The sequence below is a fragment of the Lissotriton vulgaris genome, chromosome 4_1 (genome assembly GCF_964263255.1).
Source record: "Lissotriton vulgaris chromosome 4_1, aLisVul1.2, whole genome shotgun sequence".
Classification (NCBI taxonomy): domain Eukaryota; kingdom Metazoa; phylum Chordata; class Amphibia; order Caudata; family Salamandridae; genus Lissotriton; species Lissotriton vulgaris.
In genome coordinates, this window is record NC_141691.1 from 2,044,927,920 (window position 1) to 2,044,954,881 (window position 26,962).

At 47.3% G+C, this 26,962-nt stretch overlaps 1 protein-coding gene and 1 pseudogene across 1 annotated transcript in view; both read right to left on the reverse strand.

The window, feature by feature from the left end:
- The window catches only part of NUGGC (nuclear GTPase, germinal center associated), a 1,233,257-nt gene that overhangs the window by 963,105 nt on the left and 243,190 nt on the right, over positions 1-26,962 (reverse strand). The gene's annotated exons all lie outside the window — the stretch shown is intronic.
- On the reverse strand, positions 11,916-18,390 carry LOC147724934 (uncharacterized; annotated as a pseudogene).

The window sequence follows — 26,962 nt, forward strand, 5'->3', positions numbered from 1 at the left end:
ATCGGCCAGTGAGAGGGGAAGTGTAATCCATCTCTGTGTTTGCGTCTCTATGCGGTCAATTGCCACTCCATAATTTTGTCTGATCACCAGATCGAAATCCCTATGCACCCAAATTCCGAGGTATTTAATGGGGTCACTCTGCCAGATGAGGGGGAAGTCTAATTGTGGGGGCTTCGTGCGTTCAGTCAAGGGAATTACTGCAGATTTACTCCAGTTTATGTGAAAACCAGAGTGTCGTCCAAATTTCAAATACTCCTGCAATAATGGGGAGAGGTTATCCTCAGGGTCTCTAAGGTAGAGTACCATATCATCAGCATACAGTGATATACTGATAGGTCGTAGACGGAACCTGAGTGCAGTGTGGGCATAGTTCTGCTGTATCTTGCAGGCAAGAGGTTATAGCGCTATGGAAAAGAGGAGAGGAGACAACGGGCATCCTTGTCTAGTGCCGCGCTGGATGGAGATACTATCTGATATGTACCCATTGACTTTAATGCGTGCCATGGGCTGGGTGTACAAAAGAGTAATCCACGTTAGCAGTCTCAAAGGGAGTCCTATCTGCCTCAAGATCGTCAACATATAAGGCCATTCCACAGAATCAAATGCCTTGGCGGAATCTAGGAGGACCGCCACTGCCTGCAGTTTCGGATTGAGCTGGTTTAAAAGGGCAAAAATCGTGCGCAGATTATGAGTTGTAGACCAGGCAGGAATGAAGCCTGATTGGTCGGGGAGGACTATCGTGGACATAAGTGGTTGGAGTCTCGTGGCGATAATCTTTGCCAGTATTTTTACGTCTGTATTAATTAACGACAAAGGTCGGTATGATTCCGCCTTTGTGGGAATTTTGTCTGGCTTTAGCAATGCTACTATAAGTGCCTCATGTAACGTTTGTGGAAGAATCTCATTGTTATAGACCTCGTCGTACATTTCGAGGAGATGTGGGATCAGCACTTCGGAGTATGCTTTATAAAATTCACCAGTGAACCCATCTGGCCCTGGTGATTTCCCATTTGGTAAGGCTTTAATGGCTAAAAGTGTCTCCTCCTCCGTTATCGGCTGAGCCAGGTATTCACGATGAGCATCTGACAGCCATACCAATCCTATGTCTTCTATATGTTTCAGAATCTCAGACTCCGGCGCTGTATGCTGTGTAGTGTAAAATTCACTGTATGTTTTCATAAAGGTCGCCAGTATCCCTGGGGTGTCATAGTGTATCCGTCCCTGGTCATCTTCTAACTGATTGACAGTGTGTTGCCAATGTTCCGTGCGTATCGTCTGCGCTAGTATACGCCCTGGTCGGCCACCCTCGCCTAATCTGGGCGCCCTGTGGCGTCGAGACGTATATCTCATCTCGTCCTCCGCTAAGTTATTGTATCGATTTACCGCAGCCCGTAGGTTTCTTAGTGTAGTGGCATTGTGTGTGGTGTCGCCAGACAAAGGGAGGTGACATATACCAAGGGGATAGTCAATGATAAAGCCACTGGTTTATGGTCCGAGAGGGTTTTGGGAAGATGTTGAATGACCTTGGCCCAGGTGGATGCATGATCCGTTAAAAGTAAGTAATCTAGTCTGGACCAGCTATTATGCACAGTGGAGGAGTGGGTTCTCTCTTTCAGGAGGGGGCGGCGTTCTCTCCAGACATCATGAAACCGAAATTCCAACATGCCACTAAGAATTGCGCTTGTGATGTTCAGTAGTGTCGTTGCATCTGTCCAGTGCCGTGTCTAATGCAGCGTTCAGGTCCCCCCCCAGAACAGTTCCATGGGTGGCATGTCTCGTATTTTAGCAAACAGAGTAGTGAAAAAATCCGGCTCGTCTGTATTTGGTCCGTAGGCATTAATAATACCCACTTTGGTGCCTCTGAGGATGCCTGTGATTATTACATAGCGACCCTGGGGGTCTATGTGTGTGTTCTAAGCTAAACTGAGTGCCTTTGCGTACAAGGATCGACACCCTGCGTGCATATGAGTAGGTCGAGGATATCTAATGTATTGCCCACCTATAGCCCAGCGTGTTAGCTTTGTTAGGAAGGAGGTGCGTCTCCTGCAGGAGCGCTCTATCAATCGAATGCCTATCTAAATAAGCAAAGATCTGCCTGATTTTCTTGGGACTATTGAGGCCCCTAACATTCCATGTCAAGAGGTTCAAGGGTGTTCCCATTGCCATACTGTCATTGTCACATAATAGACATCACCTGCGCCGTACACATCCGTACATAGGCATGGATCTATAAACAAAAATTATCAGTGACCGGTTCTACCATAATATTTCCCACCCTCCCCACCCCCCACCCAATTCGCCATTCCAATCATGACAAAGCCTCTGCCCAGAACCCACCGTCTAAAGAAAGAAAAAAGGAATAACCCACTATCATACAACACGTTAACAACCTGGGTCTTCCTCCAAAACAGAGGGAGTCGAGAGGATGGGAGGGTCAATGAGAAATCTGTGGCTAGACAGAGTCTCTACCAGAAGAACCATTACCAAAGGTAACCAACTTGTTCTTCTGATAGACATCCAGCAGCAGAATCCTCAACTTTTGAATAGATACCATAGCAGTACCCAAAAAGAGGCCTGTGGATGGACTCAAACCAGGAAGTCCTCCAGAACTGAGATGCCAAAGAGGCTTGCTCGGCAGACAGGACTATCCATACAATAGTGATTTGTGAACTTACGGAGGGAGACCACATAGCTGCCTGGCAGATGTATAGGACAGGGACTCCATGAGATTACGCAGTGGAAGCATCTTTAGCACCGGTGAAATGGGCTTGCAGCCTTTGTGGAGACTGATTATTTGCCAATGCCCAGCTGATCTTAATGCAGAGCACAATCTAGAATGCAATTGGTACACTTCTGCACAGCCTAGCCTTTTTCACTCCGCAAAGAGCTGATCATCCTCCCAGTGGCATTTGATTGATCAATGAAGAAGCTGGGTGCTCTTTTGGGGCTCAACCGATGGAGCCTCTACTCCTCCTTAGAGAGGTGAGGTGGAGCATAGAGTGATGATTTAGCAGATATGGAATGGTGCCACACATTCTGGGACCAAGGATGTCCTTGTAAGCAGCACCAACGTGTTGGGGAAAAAGATTGTGTATGTTGGGTTAACACGCAAAGTCTGAACCTCACTCACATGCATGCTGAGGTAACACAGTTTTGATGATGAGAAGCTTTAAAATCCATCTCTCGAGAATCTCAAATATCAAACCAGATAAGTAGGGACATGGTTGAGGTCCAATCGGGACAGCCCAAAAGGAGATAGTGAAAACAAATGTTGGCTTCGAAAAAACACATCACAACAGATTAATTAAATAGAGAGGGCTGATAAAGCAAAGACAGCTAAAAGATAACCTAATACAGCGCCCAGGGAAAGTCATTGCCTGGTAGGACAGAACAAATGATAAAACATTGGACAGCTTAGCCTGCAGGGGGTCAATCTGGCACACCCAACACCAAACCACAAATTTGTCCCAACGAAAGACAAATACAGTTTTTGTTGACGGACATTCAGCTGCCAACATGACAATCTTCTTCAGAGGAAGGTTGAAGGTGTTCAGCTGTGGCATCTCAATCTTGAAGCATGATGGTAGAGATTGCGAAGGTAGGGGTGGAGAAAGCGACTGTTCTGCTGTGACAGCAAATCCTCCAGGAGGAGCAGCCCGATCAGAGGGCAGATGCTCAAGCCCAGGAGTGCTGGATACCATACTCTCTGCTCATGCACCCTGGCAGTCAATGATCCTGCCAGATGGCTCATCACCAAGAATATTCCTTGGTGGTCCAGCCATGTCTTGAGTTGCAAGCCGCCCTGGCAAAGGGTCCGAGACCCCACCCCACCCTGTTTGTAACAGTACCACATGGCAGAAGCGTTGTCCGAGCACCTCTACCAGTGACCCTTTGATGGATGGAAGGAAGCCTTTCAGCGCCAAGCAGATGGCCCTCAGCTCCAGAAGGTTGAAAGGGAGTAAAGACTCTGCCTCTGACATCCACCTCTCCCAGATGGCTGCCAACCCAGAAGCAATATATCAATCGAATAAGTTACTTACCTTCGGTAACACCTTATCTGGTAGAGACAAGATCTAGCTGCCGATTCCATCTGTTCAAATTATCCCCAGGCGGCAGACTGTCACGGGAAACCTTTCTACAGCAGTACATTTGCGCGTCAGTAGAGGGTGTTGAATGACACCGCAACAACATCATCCACAGGATGTGACTTCAACAGAGAACATATACGGTCTCGCCCGACGCCAGTTTCCCTTGCAACTACTTTCCATGCTAGAAAGCGGAGTCACATAAAGAAACTGCTATGGAAAAACTGTGACCAAAAAGAGCAAACCATTTTTTTGTTTACCAATGAAAGGCACAAGAGTGCATAGAAGGGATCTGGATGAAAGGCAAGAATCTTTTTGCAGAGCGTGGAGGATGGGTTATTTATAGGTAAGGTATCTGCGGCTAGATCTGGTCTATACCAGATGAGGTGATTCCGAAGGTAAGTACCTTATTCATCTGATAGAGACGTCTAGCTGCAGATTCCTTACCTTCGAAAGAGATAGCCAAAAAATACCATCCCAGAGGAGGATCTGGGAAATGATCCCAAAAAAGATTCTTGAGCAGGCTGTCCGGTCTGTATAAGAAAGGACAGAGAGACCCTTCGCCAGGATGGCAGGTGAGATAAAAAGTCATCCCATCAGAAGCAATGTGGAGATCCTCGTACGGAACCGGTTCTGCAAATGTGCAAAAAACATGGGAAAAGACATCATGGCAGAAGAATGAGAAGAGTTAGAAAGAACACTTCACATAAACCTACTACTATAACGCCCCCCGTAATGTGAACCGGGCCAAGTGAACAGGGCAGAACTCCAAGGACAATAGCTCAAGTTAATGAGCCTGAGCTCTGAGCCACAAATGTGAGCCATGCAGAGAGCATCAACCAATAGTTAAAGAAACACATTGCAAGCAAGAACACAACCCTGGCCACAGACCATGTGTGGTCAAAGGAAAAACCTTAAGAGGGAAAGAGGCTCTCGAACTATTTATTTGATACGTTTTATATAGCGCAGGCTAGACCTGGAGATATCAGAGCGCTTTAAATGAGGTAGGACATTGGTTTCAGAAAATTGTTACATAGTTACATCAGTTGCTTGAGCGTCATAACATAGAAAGGGAAACAGTATAACATAGTAACACGAGTAACAAAATCATAGCATAGCATTAGAAAAAAATCGGCAAGGGGGAAAATACTTCAGGGGACACAGAAAAGTCAGGCTGGAAAAGGGGAGGCAGACAGAGAGTCATGGAGGGAGGAGGCAGGGGAGGGAAAAGAAACAACGGGGAGACGAGGGAAACAATGTCCAATGTTCGACTGGGTAGGTGGCGGCCGAGGGGTGAACCAGAGCCAACTCCTCTATAGCTGCATAGGACAGCTCCAGCGGGCATCGGCCAAGGTTACTTGGGCACCGCGGTACAAACAGACGGTTATGAGGAGAAGTGAGAAACAAGTTACAAATTACATCAGTTAAAATGCATGTTCTGCAATGTAAAATATATGAATGTCAGCAGCCATACATGCCAAGAACAGATGCATGTTGGTAAGTAGCATTTTCCGTTCGAGGCATGTGGGCTGCTGAATTCATATCTTAGCATAGACTGCAGAGCAGTATCTCCTCTAGCGGTGGTCACCTGTACCAGCTGCAGCAGTTTGAAAAAGAGTTTTAAGAACATTCCTGTTTGTGAAATGGGATTACCCTTATGTTGTGGAGAAAAAGCAACAAATAGTTGCTTTGTCTTCCTGAATGGTTTAGTTCTGTCAACGTAATATAGCAGAGTCCTTCTTACATCTAGTGTGTGTAGGGCTCTTTCAGCCACTTACTGCGGGTTTTGGAAGAAAACTGGCAATTCTATTGACTGATTGATATGGAAGAAATGCGTTACTTACCTGTAACTGCAGTTATCCAGTATTGGTGTCTTTCATAGATTCACATGCCTGAATCATTCCCCGTCGTCGAGACGGGAGTCCCCGGTACATAGAAAAGTAATGTCCTATAGACATACATATAGAAAAGTAGGCCTAAGGGCCCTGCCTTAGTAGCCTATCTGTGTCCTTTTGTAAAAAGGACCAAACTTCTGAAGGTAGCCAATCAGCTACTACCTCCCTCTAGCACCTTCCTGCCAGGAGCCTCAGTCTCTCAGATTTTCGTACGCACCAAGCTAGGTAGACGTAGCATATGTTATAGAGGGAGAGATGAGACCTTCCTGGGGAGGCGGGAGGGTTGCATGTGAATCTATGAAAGACACCAATACTGGATAACTGCAGTTACAGGTAAGTAACGCATTTCTTATCCAGTATTATGGGTGTCTTTCATAGATTCACATGCCTGAATCAGAGTAGCAAGCAATACAATATGCATATTTGTAATGGAACATATTGAGCAGTCTGAGATAATACATATGATGCGACTAATAATTATTATTATTATTAAAGGGGTTTGTAAAGCGCCTGGTGACGCCTCCCGGCGTGTCCCCGCGCTGTGGAGAGAGAGTCAAGGGAGGAGGGAGGGGAAGGGAAAGCTAAAGGGCGAACAGATTTGTTTTCAGCAGTTTTCTGAAGGAGGACTCATTCTTAGCTAGTCTAATGTTGATGGGAAGGGTGTTCCATTTGTTGGCCGCTAGAGAACGGAAAGACCGACCTCCCATTCTAGCTTTTTTTGTGCGTGGAGTCTTGAGCAAACCCGTTCCCTTGGAACGAAGGGATCGGTTGGGCTCGTAGGGCATGGCTAGATCGGACAGATAAGATGGAGCTTTCTGAGAGATAATCCTATAACACCAGAGAAGTGCCTTGAATAGGATTCTCTTCCTGATTGGCAACCAGTGGAGGGTAGCCAAGGAGGGTTTAGAGGGTGCTCTTCGGGGAAGTCTTAACACTAACCGAGCAGCTGAGTTTTGTAAGACCTGTAGTCTTCTGATGTTCTTCTCGGAGGTACCTAGCAGAAGCACATTGCCGTAGTCTATACGGGAGGTTATAAGTGCCTGAGTCATGGTACGCCTGGAGTCTAGAGGGAGAAGATCTCATGACTCCAAAGCACTTTCCTACAGGTTTCTTGACATGGCTATAGTTTGTTGTCGATCCAGACGCCTAAGTTCTTCGCTTCCTGACTGGGGGAGGGTAAACGCCCCAGACAGGGAAGCCACCAGTCTTTGGTCCAGTTTGTGTCCATACCTCCTATTATGAGTACCTCAGTTTTTGTGCCATTTAGTTTGAGGCAGTGCTTAGTCATCCAATCTGCGAGATTGCTCATGCAAGATTTGAAGTTGTCAGCATCAGAGGTGGGGGCTTGGGACAAGGAGATCAGCAATTGAGTGACGTCGGCGTAAGAGACAAGCTCTACGCCGAATGATTGGACCACCTCTGCCAACGGCGCCATCAATAATAAGGAATAAAGTAAATAAATGTGCATACCAGTACAGGACGGTGGGAAGAAGAAGGGCTCATCTTACTGGAATAGATGGCGAAGCACAGCCTGGCCCACAGCTGCATCCTGCATCTGTTCCGTATCCAGGCAGTAGTGCCTGGTAAATGTGTTTGGCGATTTCCAGGTCGCTGCTCTGCAAATGTCCAGTACCGGAACTCCAGCGAATAGTGCCGCCGATGTGGACATAGCTCTTGTGGAATGTGCTCGGACTTTGGAGTGTAATGGACGTCCGGCCTTGTCATGGCAAAAAGCAATTGCAGATGATATCCATCTCGAAATGCTTTGTTTGGAGAGTGGCATGCCTTTCCTGGGTCTGCTGAAAGCGATGAAAAGCTGATTAGTTTTTCTGAATTGTTTTGTTTTGTCCAAGTAAAATTTCAGACATCTTTTTAGGTCCAAAGAGTGGAGGGACCTTTCAGCCGCAGTACTGGGATTTGGGATGAATGATCGCAGTACTAGCGGTTCATTTAAATGGAAGTCTGAAGGGACTTTAGGAATGAAACGAGGATTAGTTCTTAAGATCACTCTGTCTTCTCTGAACTGCATGAAAGGATCTTGTATGGAAAGAGCTTGTAACTCACTGACCCGTCTCGCTGAGGTCAAAGCTAAAAGAGGTGCTGTTTTCCATGAAATATATTTGAGTTCAGCTCTGTGGATGGGCTCAAATGGGTGTTTCATCAATTGGTTGAGGACTATATTAAGGTGCCATATTGGAGGAATCCTATGTGGCCGTGGAAATGATCTATAGAGTCCTTTAAGGAATTGCTTTATTAATCTGTTGGACCATAGAGAAGGTCCTTTTGAAGTTCTCGTAAAACGGGAGATTGCTGCCAGATGAACTCTGATAGAGGCATGGGCAAGTCCCGACGGTGCCAGATATAATAAATATGGTAGTAAGAGCTCCGGAGTTATCCTTAGGGGATGGAGATCGTTGTCTTTGCACCAAATACAGAAGCGCTTCCATTTCAAGCAGTAAGTTTTGTTTGTGCTGACTGCTCTCGCTTTAGCTAGAACATCTTTACACTCCTGCGGGATGTCTAGTTTGTAGAACTCTCGGTGCTCAGGAGCCATGCCGATAATCTGAGAGATTTCAGATTCGGGTGGAGTATTTGGCCTTTGGACATGGAGAGCAGAGCGGGATGTTGATCCAGATGGAGATCTGGTTGGATTGAGAGGCGATGGAGGTCCGTAAACCAATGTTGTCTCGGCCAGTATGGGGCAATGAGAATCAAGGTGCAGTGCTCCGTTTTCATTTTCCGAATGACTCTTGTTATCAGGGGAAACTGCGGAAACGCGTACGCAAACACGTTGCGCCATGCAATGGAAAATGCATTTCCTAATGACCTTGGTTGGGGATGCCAGCTTGCGAAGTTTTGGCATTTCGCGTTCTTTGCTGTGGCAAATAGGTCTATTTGCGGTGTCCCCCATTCCAAGAAGATGTTGTTTAGGACTTTCTGGTCTAGTTCCCATTCGTGGGACAGTGACCCCTGTCTGCTTAGAGCGTCCGCTATGACGTTGTCTTTGCCTGGGACATACTCCGCTGTTAGTTTTATGTTGTTGTGTACTAGCCAGTTTCAAATTTTCTGCGATTCGCGAGATAGTGTCAGCGAACGTGTTCCTCCCTGCTTGTTCAAGTAGTGCATTGTTGTCGTGTTGTCCGTTCTCACAAGCACTGCTGAATTCTTGATGCGAGGGAGGAATGCTTGTAGAGAGTAGAGAACTGCCCTGAGTTCTAGGAGGTTGATATGTAGTTTTGTTTCTTGTTCCGTCCACTTGCCGCTGATTTGCAATTCTTGCAGGACTGCGCCCCATCCTTCTAGAGAAGCATCTGTGGTGATGACATGCGGAGTCGCAGGCATCAAGAACGTCAGACCTTTCGTCAGGTTCTTGTCTGTTGTCCAATAAAGTAAGGCCATTGTTATTTGTCGAGTAATGACTATGTGATCCTCGAAAGAATCTGTACGTTGAGTCCACTGTTTGGTCAAGGCCTCCTGGAGGGGGCGCATTCTGAGCCGACAGTGAGGGATGAGTAGCATGCAAAAAGACATCATCCCAAGTAGGGACTTGAAAGTACGGACTTTGATGGTGTTCCTTGAAGACACTGCGGTAGCTAGAGTGATCAGTTTGTGTTTCCGTTCCCGAGATGGGAATGCTTTGGAAGATGTTGTATTTAAAATTGCCCCCAGGAATGTTAGAATTTTGGTGGGCTTTAGGGTTGATTTCTTGTAGTTGAGTGTCAGACCTAGGCTTTGGAAAATAGTGAGACAGGCGTTGGAAGACATTTGCCCGTCTGTCATAGATGGTGCTTTCACCAGCCAGTCGTCCAGGTAGGGGAAGACCTGGTGTCCCTGCTGACGTAGGAAAGCAGCAACAGGAGCGAGGCACTTTGTGAAGATGCGAGGCGCTGATTTGAGGCCGAATGGAAGGACACAAAATTGGTAGTGTTGACCTGCTACTGCGAATCTTAGGAATGTTTTGTGGCGCCTGTGTATTGGGATGTGGTAATATGAGTCTTGCAGGTCTAAAGACGTCATATAGTCTCCTTCCTCTAGGGATCCCAGGATTTCCTGGATGGTCACCATTCGAAACGATTGGGTCTTCAAGAACGTATTGAGTGCCCTGAGATCTAGAATGGGCCTCCATTTCTTTCTTTTGTGTTGTATTAGAAAGAAGCGGGAATAAAATCATTTCCCTCTTTGAGCTGATGGGACTCGCTCTATTGCTCCCTTTTATAACATTGAAGATATTTCTTGAAGGAGTAATCGTAGGTGTTTGTGTTGCATGTTGCGAGGAGGAGTAATTGGTGGGATCGATTTGAATTCCAATGAGTGGCCGTGTTGGATTAATTGTAGTACCCATCGATCCGTTGTTATGGATTTCCAATTGTGGAGGAAGTGTGTCAATTTTCCCCCAATTTTGAATGGACGAGACTGTGGAGTGACTGGCTGCTGCAAATGGTCATTGTCGTCCGCCTGCTGGTTTCTTCTGATTTTTCCCCCTGAAGTTCGATCTCCCGTAGGAGGTCTGACGACCTTGTTGCTGTTGCCTCTGCTGGTATTGTGAACGATTTTGGCGGTAGGAATAAGAGGATTTTCCTTGATATGATCCCCTGTAAGAGGGTTGACCCCTTCCCCGTGTCCTCGTAATGACTGGTTTCTGAATTGTAATGTGCTGAGAGCTCTTGCAGTGTCTGTGTCTTTTTTGATTGTCTGCAAGGCATCATCTATTTTGTCGCCAAATAGGTGTTGTCCGTCATAGGGCATGTCCAAGACTTTGTTTTGGACTTCCTGGCGGAAGGATGTCGCTTTGAGCCACCCTTGTCTGCGTAAAACTGCTGCACCTGCTAACTGTCTAAAGCCTGTCATAGCGACATCCACAGCAGCATCGATTATTTCCTCTGCTGACATCTGTCTTTCCTTGAGGAGTGAATGAACCTCATCCTTTAAATCTTCAGGTATATCCTTTATGTATGGGACAATGTCTTCCCACAATTGTCTGTTATATCTGCCTAGTAGCGCAATGGCATTGGCTACTTTGATAGTCATCGCCGACGTTGTAGAGAAACGTTTGCCTATGCCATCCAATTTCCTGCCCTCTTTGTCTGGTGGTGCTGACAGAGGAGAGGACGGATTTCTGGAATTCTTTTGTGCGGCTTGGGTGACTACCGAATCCGGTTTGGGATGTGCATTAAGGCAGGTAGCTGCTGTTGATGGTGCCTTATATTTTTTATCTAGTCGAGGTACCACTATTGAAACCGATGCAGGTTTTTGCATTAGTTGCTGACCTTGTTCCCAAATGGGCTCTATTATGGGAATTGATCTAGCCGTCTTTTTGATAGGATCTTTAAAATCGTATAAGAAACAGTCCGTTTGATGGGATTCCATGGTCATGTGGAATCTAGTGGCTGCTCTCTCTATCAAATTATGGAATCCGCCAATATCCACTGGCGGAGAGTCGGAAGTATTTGGCTCAGGTGTGGCTGGAGAATGAATGACATAGTCCTCATCGTCTCTGTTCCGAAACAGGTCGTCTCGAACCTCCCCTTCTTCAGGATCATTACTCTTCTCGTCAGATGATTGGATGTGATGAATAGTCTCCTTCTCTTGCGGAATATCCAAAGATGATGGTTTTATCTTTGGAGCTTGTTGCGGTCTGGATGAAGCTGGAGACTTTTCCGTAGAAGGGGCCGCTGGTGATTCAGGGAATCGTTGTTTGTAGTCTGCGATCAAGAATTGTAGATCGGTGACTATAGTTGCTGGGAGGCAGATCATAGGAGTTACTTGAGTCTGTACTCGAGTATGAACAGTTTCCTCCGTCATCATAAGGTCATCTCCATCTTCATCTGTGCTCTGACATTTCACAATTAAATCCGAAGGACTAGTAGCCTGATCGAATTGTTCCTCATCTGATTCGTCACTTTGTAGCAGACAAGATGGAGGTGATTTTTGTACCCTACTTGGAGATGTTAATTCTGGCGTAATAGGGTTTTTTGTGATCTTCTTTGATGGTATCAAATCGGATTTTTTCCATGGCATCGACGATATTGTCTTCGTCGACGGTGCTGATGTCGATCGTTTTTCTATAGTCGACGGTGCAGTCGTCGACGATTCCTTCGCCGACGGTGCGGTCGTCGACGATTCCGTCGTCGGTGCGGTCGTTGCCGATTCCTTTGTCGATGGTGCGGTCGTCTGCGGTGTTGTTGTCGACTGTGTTTTCGGCGTCGACGATCCAGTCTGTGTTCTCGTCGTCGACGGCTCTTTTGTCGTCGATGGCGTGCTCGTCAACGGTGCCCTTGACGTCGACGATGTTTTTACCGTCGTCGGTGTCTTCGTCGATGGGGCGCCCGATGTCGATGGCGTCCTCGTCGACGGCGTAGGCGTCAACGGTTTTTGTCTCGTCGTCGACGAGATCGAGATAGATGTCGTTGGCGGAGACTAGATCACCGTCGATTGCTGTTTTATAATGACAATCGATGATAGTGGCTTACCCGTCGTCGACGATTGAGTGGTCGTCGTCGTTGATGAAGAGGCTGACGACACCATCGTCGTCGACACGGTCGTCGTTGATGTAGAGACATATGTGGTCTTTTTTTGAAGAAAACGGCGACGAACTCGTCGACGACGACTGCATTGGCTTTCTGAATGTGGGAACATCTTTCACAGACTTGGCAGATTTTACCTCCGAAGACTTTGTGGTAGTCTTTTTAAAAGGAACATTTGAAGGGCCTGGGGAAGCCTCCCTTGGCCTCTTCAATGACAGTTTTGACGAAACTGAAGCCATTCCACTGCCCTCAGAGGACAGGACATCATCCTCTCTGGTTTTAAGTCTGTTTAGCCAGATGAGCAGTCTCCCTTCTCTGTCTTTAAGAGTCTTAGCAGAGAATGTTCTACAAATCCTACATTCTTTAGAAGAATGGTCAGGGTAAAGACAGTAGAGGCAAGTCTCATGCTTGTCTTCGACGTGCAGTCTCTTCTTACCACATGAAGTACAGGCTCTGAACAGACCTTTCTTCTGCTGATCAGCCATTGTTGTTTGTTGAAGAAAATATCCAAGAATTATGAAGAAAAGAGATAAATCCAAGAAACCTGAGGAGAACTCAGGTGGAGACTCCCTAGCACAACGTGCGGTAGAAAATCTGAGAGACTGAGGCTCCTGGCAGGAAGGTTCTAGAGGGAGGTAGTAGCTGATTGGCTACCTTCAGAAGTTTGGTCCTTTTTACAAAAGGACACAGATAGGCTACTAAGGAAGGGCTCTTAGGCCTACTTTTCTCTATGTATGTCTATAGGACATTACTTTTCTATGTACCGGGGACTCCCGTCTCGACGACGGGGAATGATTCAGGCATGTGAATCTATGAAAGACACCCATAATACTGGATAAAGTGGATATAACTTTTGGCATAAACTTAGGGTAAGTACGAAGCACTACCTTATTGTGGTGTATTTGCATGAAAGGTTCCTGAATTGTAAGTGCCTGTAGCTCACTCACTCGCCTGAGGGAGGAGATGGCAATCAAAAATGCCACCTTCCATGTTAAGAATTGTAATTCACATGAATGGAGTGGCTCGAAAGGTGGACCCATAAGTCTGGTAAGTACTAAGTGTAAGTTCCAGACTGGCGAAGGTGGATGTTTTGGAGCGATAATTCTTTTAAGTCCTTTCATAAAAGCTTTGATAGGTGGTATTCTGAACAGGGGCATGTGTTGTCCGTTTTTTTAGATATGCTGCTATAGCAGCCAGGTGTAGCCTTATGGAAGAGTATGCCAGATTGCATCTTTGAAGATGTAACAAGTAACAGATTATGTTTTGGATGGAGGCATCTAATGGATTGATTTGGTTATTATTGCAATAAATGACAAATCTTTTCCATTTAGCTGTGTAGCATGCATGCTCTAGTAGTTGGGCGCCTTGCTTCCTTGATAATGTTCATACAGTCTGGAGGCAAGTTAAGATATCCGAACTCTAAGACTTCAGGAGCCAGATCGCTAGGTTCATCTGATTGGGATGTGGGTGCCTGATTTCTCCATGGTTCTGAGTTAATAGCTGTGGCGACAGGCGCATTCTTTGATGGGGAACTACTGAGAGTTCTAGGAGCGTCGTGTACCATGGCTGTCTTGCCCATGTGGGAGCAACCAGGATCATTGTGAGTGACTGTTGCCTTAGTTTGCGTGCCACTAATGGAATCAGTGTTTTGGTGGAAAAGCGTATGCAAATCTGCCTGACCAGTTCATCCATATCGCATTTCCTTGTGACAACGGGTGTGAGAACCTGGCGGCAAAGGACTGGTATTTTGAGTTTTCTTTGCGGCAAACAGATCTATCTCAGTATGCCCCCATTTTTGGAAGAATGGTTGGAGAACTTGAGGGTGAATCTCCCATTCGTGTAGCTGTGTCTGCTTAGTAGATCAGCTATTTGATTGTCTTTCCCTGGTAGGTGTTCTGCTAGGAGAAAGATGTTTTTGGGAATCGCCCACCTCCATATGCTCTGTGCTAGGTGAGACAGCTGCGGAGAGTGTGTCCCTCCTTGTTTCTGGATGTAGTATATGGCTATCATGCTGCCCGTCCGGATTAACACAGGAAGGCTTTCATTGCTAGAAATACTGCTAGCAACTCTAAGTGGTTTATATGCAGTGTATTTTGCTTGACTGTCCAGAGCCCTTGGACTGCGTATTGAAGTAGGTGGACTCCCCAACCTGTCAATAATGCGTCCGCTGTTAATACTACTTGTGGAACTGGCTCTTGGAAAAGTCGCCCCTTGGAAAGGTTTTGTGGGTTCCACCACGGCAGAGAGTTTTAAGTGTGACTGTCTACCAACACTAGGTCTTTTAGTTGTCCTTGAGCTTGGTTCCACTGCCGTGCGAGGCATTCCTGCAATGGAAGCATTTGAAGTCGGGTATGAGGGACAATGAATATGCAGGAGGCCATCATGCCTATAAGCTGCATGAACACTCGAGCTGGCAAGGAGTGTTGTGGCTGAAATCTTTAAATGAGAGTCTGTATGTTGGCTATCCTGGCTGGATTTGGATATGCCTTTGCCACTAAGGTATCTATTGTTGCTCCCAGATATTGTTGTTTGTGGGATGGCTGCAGATGTGATTTTTGGTGATTTATGGAAAATCCCAGACTGTGCAGCAGCTGGATTGTCTGCGACCTACAGTTTGCACACTGTGCGTATGATTTGGCTTTTATGAGCCAATAGTCCAGGTATGGAAACAAGTGGATGTGTTGCCTTCTGAGGTGAGCTGCTACTACTGCACTTTGTAAAAACCCTTGGTGCTGTAGTTACCCCGAAGGGGAGAACTTTGAATTGGTAATGGTGACCTTCTATTGTGAACCTGAGATATTTCCTGTGAGCTGGATGTATAGGTATGTGAAAATATGCATCTTTGAGGTCTAATGTAGCAAGGAAGTCGCCTTGCTGGAGTAAAAGGAGTACTTGTTGTAGAGTGATCATATGGAAATGCTCTGAGAGTATGTATTGGTTCAGAGGTCTGAGGTCCAGTATCGGTCCGAAGGACCCGTCTTTTTTGGGAATTAGGAAGTATAGAGAGTATACTCCTGTTCCCTGGTGTTGAAAAGGGACTGGCTCTATGGCTCCCTTTTCTAGCATGGATGTGACCTCTTGTTGTAACAGTGTGATGTGTTCTTTGGACATTGGACGGTGTTTGGGTGGCATGTTGGGTGGAGTAGAAGTGAGTTCCAGGTAGTAACCATACTGGATAATTTGTCTCACCCATCTTTCTGTGGTAATGGCATTCCAGACTGGTAGGAATTGTGTTAGTCTGCCTCCGACTGGTGTTGAGTGATCTGGAGGGAGTGTGAACAAGTCACTGTTTGGTGGCGTGGAGGCTCTGGTGTTGTTGCCGCCCGTCCTCTGCCCTTGTTATTATTGCCTCTATAACCTCCTCTGTTGGAGCCTTTATTAAAAGTGCTCTGGGTATTACTTTTGTATGTAGAGGAAGTTTGGGATATGTTGCCTCTCCCTGAGCCTCTGAAGGAGGAGTAACGAAAGGAACTTCTGTATTGTTAAAAACTGAAGTGCGCCCATAGACTTGGCAGTATCAGTATCTTTTTTCATCCTTTCTAAGATGGAATCTACTGCAGGGCCAAACAAGAAATCTTGGTTAACTGGCTGGTTGAGGATGACTGATTGCACTTCATTCTTAAAGCCGGAAAAGCGTAGCCACGCATGTCGGCGTAGTAATACGCTAGTGTTGATGGGCCTGGCTGCTGTGTCAGCTGTGTCAGCTGCGTCAAGTGCACATTTAATGGAAGCGTTTGTGATAAATGTGCCTTCCTGTATTAGGTCGTTAGCTTTATCTTTAAAAGGATCTGGCAGGTGTTGTAATAAACCCAATTGAAAAAACAAACAAGAGTTACCTGGAAAAAAGACCGCAAAAAGACAGCTAGACCAACATGTCATCACAATGATAATGCTGGGTTGGAAAAAATTCCCATCAGCCCACCATTTATGGTGGAGTGTCGTCATGTGGGATGCATATCATAAACCCAAATCTCTCCCAACGCACCTGATAATGATGAATTTTATTCACACTTTATTTTCTTTTTCACGAGCACTGCACTCCATCAGTCCTACCTTTGAAATACTGTGGTTTGGAATAGTATTTTTCAAAATCCATCTGCGCATCATTATCAGGTGCGTTGGGAGAGATTTGGGTTTATGATATGCATCCCACATGACGACACTCCACCATAAATGGTGGGCTGATGGGAATTTTTTCCAACCCAGCATTATCATTGTGATGACATGTTGGTCTAGCGGTCTTTTTGCGCGACACAACACACAGGCAATCATTTGGACCAGGTAACTCTTGTTTGTTTTTTCAATTTGGTATAGGGGTTTGAGCTACCGTGGTCGTTCCCCTTTGACCCCCCCACCTGCTTTTTTCAGTTGTAATAAACCCTCCAGTTGGTCATAATTTGCTGTATCGTAGCGTGCTAATAGAGCTTGTGTGTTTGCAACTCTCCAGTTATTTGCTGCCTGGGAGACCACTCTTTTGCCTGAGGCTTCTAATATCTTTGACTCCTTGTCAGGAGGGGGAGCATCTCAAGTCGTTTGTGAATTAGCTCGCTTTCGAGTGTTTGATACAAATAGTGAGTCTAATGGCAACTGTGACTTAATATAAGAAGGGTCTGTAGGGGCTGATTTATACTTTTCCTCAATCCTGGGATTGAAGACACGCGCTCTGGCTGGGTCTTTTAATATGTCTGACGCTTGTTTTAGTACCCTTTTTAACATAAGAAGTGTACGTACACTTTTTTTTGAAGTTGGAAAAGTGTCAAATAGGAAATCCTCTTCTATTGGGTCAGTGTGCATGTCTACACCATGATATTTAGCTACACTATCCACTACTTGGTTAAAAACAATGGTGTCGTCAGTAGGCGACAGCTTTGTTGGATATGTAGAGGTGTCAGGGATGGGTTGTGGCTCGTATGTATCATAAGGATCATTCTGGGCATCCCATGGGTTATCCTGTACATCCTGATCCTAGGGTTCCACAAAATCATCCTGAGGATCTTCCCCCATGTTTTCTGTCTCATCATAACGTGACGGTGTAGGAGAGTAAGGCACAAAAGGCATGCTAGGAAAGAAAGGAGGTGTAAAAGGCTTTGAAGGAGATGGTCCAAAGTCTTTTTTCTTTGGAGGAACAGGGGAAGAAGTGTCAGTGTCCAATGGTCTTTTGTTCCTCTGGTAAACTGTTACGTGTCCAGGTTCGGGGTCTATATACAGTTTAGGTTGTTCTGCGCTCACTGGATCAGATGGAAAAGTTCTTCCTCAACTGTCCGTGGTTTTGGCGCCGATGTTTTTGGCTTAGTCACTTGTTTGTGGTGAGTCTTTGGCTCGAGGGCCTTCGGCTGTGGAGCTTTTTTCGGTTCGACTGCTGTTTTCGGGTCGGTGACCTTTTTTGGTTCGACAACTCTTTTTTGTTCGATGTCTTTTGTTGGCTGTACTGCCTTTTTTGGTTCGGCGACCTTCTTTGGTTCGAAGAACTTTTTCTGATCTACCTTTTTTTTTCGGTTCTATAACTTTTTTCGGTTCACCGTGTTTTTTGGGCTCGATGACCCCTTTCGGCTGGAGGATTTTTGTAGACTCGACGGCCTTCTTCGGGTCGACAGGCTTTTTAGTGTGATCTGGTTTTTGTGGATTGACACTCTTTTTCGGCTCAACGGCCTTTTTCAGGTCGACTGTTTTTTTGGGATTGACGACCCTTTTTGTTTCGACGCCCTTTTTTTGTATCGATGAGCTTCTTCAGCTCGACAACCCTTTTAGGTTGGACGGCCTTTTTGGGAAGAGTGTTGCTCGTTCCTGGGGTATCAAAAGGCTTGGGTTTGGTCTTCGGAGCCAAGCCAGAAGGCGGGGCCTCTGAAGGAGTTTGTCGATCTCGGCTAAGGCCTTTAGGCGATGCATCGACCGGAGCCTTTTCTTGAGATGGAAGCGGGGTAGGGGGCTTGGTACTCACGGTTTGCCCCGGTGTGATCTGGTCATCGGAGTCCGACTGGTCCTCTACGGCGACGATTTCTAGGCCGGAGTCCGCCGCTTCTGGGAGGTCATGTTCGTCGTCGAAAATGTTCTTCGGTTCCGGTGCCTGCCGCTGCTTCTCCTGTCTAGCAGCCCTTCGGTTCCGGATAGTTTTCTTCGATCGGAACTGAGCACAAGCTGGACAGTTTTCTTCGTTGTGCTCGGGAGACAGGTGTAGGAAGGTACCTCCTGACTATGGTTGCCCCCAACTTTTTGCCCTGTGTTTTAGCTGGTTTTTGACATAGTCGACCTGGGACCCTGCCAATCAGGACCCCAGGCCTACTGCTCTCTCTGTAAAATGGATTCCATGTACCCTAGGTGCATTTCCAATTGGTACTGGGCCACCCAATCAGACCCTGTAACTCAGGGCATGGGTGTACCTAGGGCTGCCAGGGGCTGCAGCATGTATTATGCCACCCCGGGCTGGCCTCCTAAATTTGACACAACTGGCTGCATGACAGCTGGGGCAAAGTTGTGTAATCACCCTTTGCTGTAGATATAGTATACCTATATCTAACCCTAAAAATGGACACACAGATTCCTATCAGTCACTCCTATGGCAGGCCTTAACAATCCTGAAGGCAGAGTGCTTGGAATCGTGTGAAATGGTGCTCAGGCATGAGCTGAGCCCGTTTGCAGCTTGCGGAACCAAGTCCTAATAGCTGTTCCATGATAACGCATACCATATACTCTTAAGTGCATTATAATCCTCGCGGTTAAATGCTATCTTTGGTATTGCTTTATCAAAACATGTCGAGTAAGGTGTCATACGAATTGGAATACTAACCCCTCGCCAATTCTGGCGACGGGGTTAGCATTCCATCCTTCTAGAGGGACACAACATGTATGTAACTGTGAACCCCGGTTAAAGTTAAGCAAAGCCTCAGCTCCACAAAATGGATGCTGCCACCACAGACACGAGTCTGACCTCCTGCTGCTGGGAGTCCTTCCAGCGAGGAGAGCCTGGACAAAGGGTTTCCTGTCAGGGGCGGTGGTAGCACCATCCCAGACATGGTTTTGTGTATCCTGGGTAGGCAGGGCTTTACAGGAAGGTGACTGCTGAGTGGCACCCCGGTGCTCACTACGCATAGGCCGGTCAGAACCAGTTCCAGGGACACACCAGCCCCTGGCCTGGGGAAAGTCCGGCATGGGAGAGGGGTGTAACCACCTCCCTCCTGGTCCCACCCATAGGCAGGACCTAGTCACCGGGTCAGCCCCCTTTTTTTAGTATAAAGATAGGAGCGGGCCCCCTGTTAAAATTAGATCATCTTTGGAATCAAGACACGACTTTCTGCGAAAGGACATCAAGATTTCTTCTTCAAGCTTCTCCCTTGTGACTAAGGAGTAGTCAACCTGCATCAAGCGGGCACCATCCTAAGAACACTGCGGTCTGCTGCAAGTCCTTCCTCCGGAATCCGACTGCCCAGCTCGACGAGACCCGGCTTCCCTGGCACCTCTGACCTCTACTCACCTCTACAGCCAAGCTGAGAACTGTGAGTGCGACGAGACCTCGAGGGACCGACGATCGCCAAGACTGCACGACTTCTTTGCAACAAGCCCACCATGTGCTCCACTGGTGAGTGCTTTGGGGTCCGAGAAGCCCCAACCCTGAGCAGCTCCAGCACCGAAGATCAGCCCTCCAGCATCTCCACGATCTGCGTGGGGCCCTTCTGCTTTTGCCTACTCACCGCGCTGTGTGGCTACTAGCCGGCTGGCTTGTGGCCTTCTTCACGACGCCCGACGACATCACTGCTGCTGGTCTGGTTGCTCCAGACTGGCCCTTGCTTTCTTGCAACAGAGAAGCACCCCGGACCCTCCTGGTCCACTCCAGACGCCATTTTGAGTCCACCGCGTGGGCTTGAATTTGCCAAGGCTTTGTTGCCCAATCCTGGGTCCAGCGACGCCGACAGCTTCATCCATCGTGAGACAGCTCGCTCCTCCATCCTGGTCGCCGACAACGCCTCCTGGTCCGTGAGATCTGCAGAGCACAGCGTCACCCACTCACCTAGTCGAGGTGACTACCATCCGGTGCCCTCCTGGTGCCACCTGACTACTGGCTAGTAGTCTCGAACTTGGTCCCCTCTGCTTTCAGGTGTCATCTCTCTTCAAGATACAGGCTTGGATCACTTCGAACTCTCTTCACTGGTCGCCTCCCAGCATCTTTCTTCCAGGCTCCTGGTCCGTCTACGAGGATTCCCGACGTCTTTTCAGACATAGGCAGCTGCAGCCCCTGGGCTAGGTAACTTCGGCATTTCGGTGCCCCAGCATAGCCTCACTATCCAAGGGTCAGAATCCACTTTCGTTTTCCTCCTACCAGGTCGGGTTCGGTGCACACTCTGCACCCGAGTCCCCTAGGCCTCCTAGAAGTAATCTGAAGATTCTATAGTCAAGACCTAGCGATTCCAAAGCCTATTAGTACTGTACTTACCTGCTAGTAATTTCGCATTCCACTTCCAGAGTATATGGTTTTCCGTGCCCCTCGGGCATTTGTATATACTGTGCTAACTTAAGTATTTTCATAAGAGTTTTTGTTTTGTGCTTAGTACCCTGTCCTCATAAAGAGTACAGGGCTGTTGTGATTCTTAATAAATATCTTGTTTATTTTCATAACACTTGTGTGGTGTCCTTTCACTTGGTATTCAAGGGGTATATGTGTGGTATAACAGCTGGCTTAACACGCCCTCTCGAGTCTTTAGCCTTAGACTGCTCGTATCCACGCTACTAGGATAGCTGGTCTATAAGGTTGACTTACAACCAATCATCGATAAGGGTTGCTGGACTGATACATAGTGTTCACTAGAATAGTGAGCACTGCATATCAGGCCACCTTCTCACAACAGGCACTTGTTGCATACTGTACGTTTATCAGTATGTGTGAATTTGGAGTGATATTGTGGGCACCTTTTAAACGGGGTTCTTTCCATCAGCAGCAGGCCCACGTGGAGTCGAAAAGGCCCAACGGCCCGTGTCGACGACCGGATCGAGATGGAAAGTATTATCAAGTCAAGGGGTATCGAACAAGAACAATACCGTCGAGCTAGAAGGCCTTTTGCCCTTAGAAAGTTGAAAAGTTTTGGTTCCGAAGTTAGAGTTGAGGAATAGCAACCGAACTCAATGGCGGAAAAAAAACAATCTGAAGATGGAGAGGATGCCCATGCGCACTGTAGTCCAGGGGAGGAGTCGCCTGTCTCGTGTTACTTCGAAGACTCTTTCAGGGCAACAAGGTGCAAACATCCGGACCCAACACTAAGCGGGGATCTATGCTAAGATATTAATTCAGCAGCCCACATGCCTCGAACATATATATTATAGATCTATATATATATATATATATATATATATATATATATACATACACACATACATTATCTGTATGTATACACACAATAAACATATATACACACACATATACACGCACACACACAACATATGCTAAAACTTACATTATGTAGTAAAATTTACACCATCAGACATGGGACAAAGATGACAGCAGAGTAGAAACAACCTCTCCACAATAGAGAATAAAGACCACAATGGAGGACTGGAAAAAGCGTCAAGCTGAACGAGGTCAACACAGGGAAAGCCTTATCAGACAGCCAGTCCCCCATCTTAAAAGAAAGAATATCAGACGGAGAAGAGACTGAAGCAGCAGACAAAAAACTGTGAACACAGTATGGGAAGGGAAATGCCATTAGTGAAGGCTCAATCAAAGAACAAGTGCAAAGAACCGAAGTAACAGATTGAGAGGCAGTACCTACAGCCTAACAAGCGTGGAGGCCAGAGCAAAGGAACCCATGCCCAGACAACAAGCCATGCAACATCGTGAGCGAGGATCCTGACGTCACCCAAGATCATAATTGGCATGCTCATTAGTACAAGGGAAGCAAACTGAATCCGCATCACAAGAAAGGAAAGAACACCAACCTACACACGAATCAACCCAGAGAGAGTGGTCAAGGAACCCACGTCCGTGAAGAAAGAAAAAATTAAAAATAGCCATAAACCCCTGAAAATAGGACAGAAGGAGCTTCTGAAAGCAAGTCAGGCTAGTAACAATATGGTGCGGTTGCTAAGTGAGGTGTCACAGAAACGTTCCCAATCCAAAGGTGAGAAGCAACAGCAGCCTTTCACATGGCAGAGGCATATTAAAACAAACCATGCAGAGGCATAGAAGCCAAAGGGTCGGCCGAGTAGGCCACCAACGCCTAGATACAGACAGAGCATGTCCGCAAGGAGCCTAAAAGGGAAAAAAGGGGGAAATAGGGCAGGAGCCCGTCTTGCTCACATATAGGGAAAACTAGAATAGAAGGTGCCAATGCCCAAAGAGTTAAAGAAGGGATGCAATTTAGGACAGGATCAGACAATGTACCCTATGCCAAGAACCATGCCCCTTCCCTTTACGTTAGCTAGGAAAAAAGGGCACAGATAGAGGGTAAGAAGGACCCCCCGAGCCCCCTCATCCAGCTTGCACCAGTGCACCAAATCAAAGCATGTGGAGTGCCCTATAAAGGGTACTAAAATGTCAGAAACATATGGAGGAATATGTTCAAGGCATACAGACTAAGGACAGGGAACAAGTCAACGGAGACAGCAAGGCAACAGTAAATCCGCACAATACCATGAAAACACCTTTATCAGAACTTGGGTAGAAAGCAAGAGAACACAGTGTAGCCACCGGCATCCAAACCAAGCAGGGCCAGAAAATAAGAAGCATCCCAAAACAACCAGGGACCACATCCTGCCATTGACAAGGTAGAATGCAAGGGGGAAAAAACGCTGCAGAGGCAGGCACACCGCACCTGATGCCTCTCAGGTGACCAGTGAAAAAAAACAAAAAAACAACAGGCACCGCACCAGAACGGCTCACACAGAAACAAAATGAAGGAGACCATCCCTTGCCAGATTGAGTGTGAGGGAAGAGAGGACTATATAGCAATCCAGGATTAGGATTTCCTTCCACTCCAACTAACCCAAAAACAGCGAAAAGCGAGTCAGCTTGAGAGACGAACAGATATTGACCATCGAAAGGCATGCCCACCAAGGCGGACTGAAAAGCCTCCGTGAAGACAGAGGTGCATAGTCAGGTATGCCGGCATAAAGCTACCAAAAGGGTTAGCGCTCGCCAGACAGAATCTATGGTATCCATGACAAAACGTATCAGCAATTTAGCCATCTGACGGCCATCCTCAGCCACCTGAGCAAGAGTTTCCTGAGAGTCATCAGGGGCTGAGGGGAGAAGGAGCAAGACCAAATCCCACGACACATGAGGAAAACAGCCCGAAACATAAGCTGTATTGAGGGTCCACAAAGCGGAGCTGGTGGCAGAAAAGATAGCGAGCAAGAGCATCTAAGCTTCTAGACTCTGTCTGAGCGGACGTCAGGCACAGCCCAGATGTCAAGAAAACCGGTCCCCGGGAGCTTGTTTCCTTCCCAGTGTAAGAATTGGCTTTTGTAGTTTGGTTTGCCCTGTTCCCATCATGCACTGGGACAGGAACAGACTAATTTGCATACAGCCAGGTTCTGAAACTGGGATGGTGCAGTGAGCTAAAAAACGGTGTTGGATCTAGCCCTGATCTCTTGACTGGGTGAGAGCTTTCTGCTTAATTCAGAGACTCTGTCCCTCACCACCCCTTGTTGTAAATATTTTTGTCCACCCAAGCGTGGAAGGGTATTCTCAGATGTGAGACCCTTGCTCATTGCACCATCAGGATTCAAGCAAACCGGGCCGAAGACGGCTGTAATGCCAGAAACCGGTCCCCGGGAGCTTGTTTCCTTCCCAGTGTAAGAATTGGCTTTTGTAGTTTGGTTTGCCCTGTTCCCATCATGCACTGGGACAGGAACAGACTAATTTGCATACAGCCAGGTTCTGAAACTGGGATGGTGCAGTGAGCTAAAAAACGGTGTTGGATCTAGCCCTGATCTCTTGACTGGGTGAGAGCTTTCTGCTTAATTCAGAGACTCTGTCCCTCACCACCCCTTGTTGTAAATATTTTTGTCCACCCAAGCGTGGAAGGGTATTCTCAGATGTGAGACCCTTGCTCATTGCACCATCAGGATTCAAGCAAACCGGGCCGAAGACGGCTGTAATGCCAGAAACCGGTCCCCGGGAGCTTGTTTCCTTCCCAGTGTAAGAATTGGCTTTTGTAGTTTGGTTTGCCCTGTTCCCATCATGCACTGGGACAGGAACAGACTAATTTGCATACAGCCAGGTTCTGAAACTGGGATGGTGCAGTGAGCTAAAAAACGGTGTTGGATCTAGCCCTGATCTCTTGACTGGGTGAGAGCTTTCTGCTTAATTCAGAGACTCTGTCCCTCACCACCCCTTGTTGTAAATACAGATGTCAAGAAAGGCAGAGCGGGTCTCCAGGGGCTGGATCGTGCTATGAGCTATAGACCAGTTCACAGAGGGCTGTGAAATAAGTTTAGCCCAAGAGCCCAACAGAATATCAAAAAGTGCTTAATTGACGGGGAGCACAGGTTCAATTCTCGTCAGTCCCTGATGAAGCACCTCAGGTAACGGATCAATGGTCCCTTCTACAGCAGGAGGTTCCAGCCCTAAGGCTACCACAACTCTCCGTAACATATCAGCAAAAGCGAACTGACCTCCGAAGCATCGCTAGGAGAAAACGAGACTGAGGATTAGGAAGAATTAAGGCCACTAGCTTCAACCAAGGTTAGATACCCAATGAAACTCCTGATGAGGCTGAGGGACGTCAGTTATATCATTCCAACATCATCAAAATACCTGTGTTCCAAGGGGGATCCTCAAAGTGGAAAAAGGTAGCCCAGAAAAAACTGGTCTGTTGACGAAGTTTCCAACGTCAGAAAGAAGACACCCCAGCATCGAGGAGGAAAGGCAAAGTAGGGGCGAACGGCACCAACGGATCCAAAAAAGGTTTCTAGGTGGGAACCCCAAAGGGCTCTGCACCAGAGCCGAGAAGGTGTCGATCAAGGATCAGTCAAGACCTCACCGACCTTCTTTGGGCCAAGACATGCACCAAAGGGACACTGAGAACCAAAAATGGCATGGAGGAAGAGGTAGTATTCCCTCATCTGAGCCAGAGTCGTCTCTGAGGGGGGAAACACCAGAAAGCGGGGGGACAGATTTTCGTTACGACTGAATTCGGAGGAATAGGAGGCGTGTCTGGGACACCGTGTGTACGCGGTAAGGTTGAGGAAGGCAGCAGCTCCGACTGCCTACAGAGTAAATTACCAGACAACAGCGAGGACAAAGGACTTTGGGATCTGGCTCTTGAGCAGTCATCGGAGGGAGAAGAGGACAGTGACCGACCAGGGGCCTGCGACCACCGCGCAGTTAACAGAGTCATGTGGCACTCCTGCAACGCTGAAGACCGAAGCTGGAAACATGAGCCGCACCATTCTGAGTCAGGGTGCGTGTCCCGACACCACAAGCAGATAGGATGAGGGTACGGGGTCGACACCGTAGTTCACAGGAGCCCGAAGATAGCTAGAAAGAAAAGCATACTGTTTCGTCGATGACTAAGTAGGCCAAAAATGGCCAGAGGTACCGCTCTCCGAATCCACAATGTGGAAGCGCGGAAAGGAAGAAACTAACGTCAGGGGATGGTTTATATGGACTCTCTTGGTGTCAGATCTGGTGGAGGATGTTACGGAGTCGCTTGGCGCCCTCTACTGACTCGCAGGGGTACTGCTCTAGAACAGTGTCCTAGTCCAGTCTGGCACCTGGGAATAATTCAAAGGTAAGGAATCTGCAGCTAGACTGCTCCATCAGGTACTACTGTCCGCTCTGGGTAAAGAAGGGAGAGGGTTCTTCCGCTGGCCCAATTGCAGGCCAGTAGCAATCACTGCAGATCTTTCACTGTCTCCTTTGAAATCTAAACGTGGTTGGAGGGGTCCCCTGGATGTTGGGCCCACTTAGACTTCACATCTCACTGCGGAGCCTGCATATGCCAGCTGTTGTGCTCAACCAGTAGGATGCAGAAGGTAATCAGTCCCAGAAGCCTCAGACTCAACCGCATTGAAATCCAGGACCAAGGCTGAAAGATTGGGATCACAGCTTGAATATCCCCAACTCTCTTTCACAAGGGAAAGGTAAAAAACGTAATTGTGTCCAGAATGGCTTCTCTGAAGGAGACCATCTGGGAAGCATTAAGCTGTGACTTCAGCATGTTTATAGTGAACCTCAAAGATGGCAGGAGGTTTGCCATAGATTGGAGTTGGCCTTCAACAGTCAGTCGTCAAGGACCGACACCTACAACCTCCAAAGTTGTGCTGCCGCCACCTAAATCACTTTTGTGAACACCCTAGGGGCACTGGCGAGACCAAAGGGGAGCACAGCCACCAGGAAATGTTCCTCTCCCACTAACAATGGCAGGTAGCACCGATGGGCCGGTAGGAAAGGAATCTGGAAATTGGCGTCCTGCTGGTATAATGCTACCATCCAGTCTCCAGAGTCTAGGGTGTGCATTATGAATTTCTC